This window comes from Marmota marmota, unplaced genomic scaffold (genome assembly GCF_001458135.2).
Source record: "Marmota marmota marmota unplaced genomic scaffold, marMar, whole genome shotgun sequence".
NCBI lineage: Eukaryota > Metazoa > Chordata > Mammalia > Rodentia > Sciuridae > Marmota > Marmota marmota.
Genome location: NW_026000240.1, coordinates 29428545 through 29429764, shown reverse-complemented (window position 1 = coordinate 29429764; position 1220 = coordinate 29428545).

The following is a 1220-nucleotide window of genomic DNA, read 5'->3' as shown; positions in this document are numbered from 1 at the left end:
CCCCTTGCCCCCCCCCCCGCCCCCGCTCTGGATTCTGCACTCAGAGATAGCCATGCTGTGGGTTTGGCTCTGATACCTGCCAGTACTCAGTGTAGGAACTGAGCCTCTCCAAGACCAGTCCTGTAGGACTCAGGCTGCTGCTCCAAGCCTGGTTCTCTGACTTCTCAGGGCCTCACTCTGTGAATCATTCCTCAAATCATTCACTGCTTGCTCAAATCAGCTGAACTGAGGGAGATTAAATCTCTCTTGTAACTACAAATTCTATGTAACAACGGTTAGGTAAACCAAGAGGAGAATGTGGAGCCAAGTTTGTTTACAGAAGTGCACCTTGCAACATCCTTCCCAGACTGAGAAACCGCCTGAGTTCCCGGGCAGTCCAAGTGGAAAAGAACAGCGTGCCCAACTGTAAGATTCACAGTACAATATCCCCCCTTATCTACACAGAATAATCCATGGCTCTCAGTGGATGCCTGAACCACGGGTAGCTCTGAATTTTATGCATACTGTGCTTTTTTTCTATACATACATACCAAGGATCATGTTTAATTTCTAAGTTAGACACACTAAGAGATTAAGAACCAATAATATCATAGTGTAATTTTTTTATTTTTATTTTTTTAAAATTTTTTTTCATAGTGTAATTTTAACATTACACTTAATAAAAGTTATATGAATATGCCCCTGCTCAAAACATCTTCATGTATTGTAGCCACCCTTCTTTGTTGTTGACCACAGGTAACTAAAATAGAAGCAGCAAGACCTCAGACAAGGGGGACTACTGTCTTCCTGAGATAAAACCACACCAGTTGCTAATACTGAGCTTATAAGAACTGGGCAGTTCTCAACAAAGAATATGGGGTACAGAAATTGTGTGGCCACTCAAAGAGCAAATATATGTGTTCATATAATTAACTGGATGAAGTTCACTGATGAAAATCAAGGCTGGTGAGCGGACCATGTAACAACTGCCTGATCAAGACAGTCTTCAGAGTCATGGGCTCAGACCAGTCTTCCTACAAACCTATGAATGAATGTGTAACAAGGACTGAGACATTAGCTTCTGATTAAGATGGAGTAACAGGCCAGGCGCAGTGGCGCACACCTGTAATCCCAGTGGCTTGGGAGGCTAAGGCAGTAGGATCGAGAATTCAAAGCCACCTTCAGCAACTTAGCAAGGCTCTAAGCATTTTAGCGAGACCCTGTCTCTAAATAAAACATAA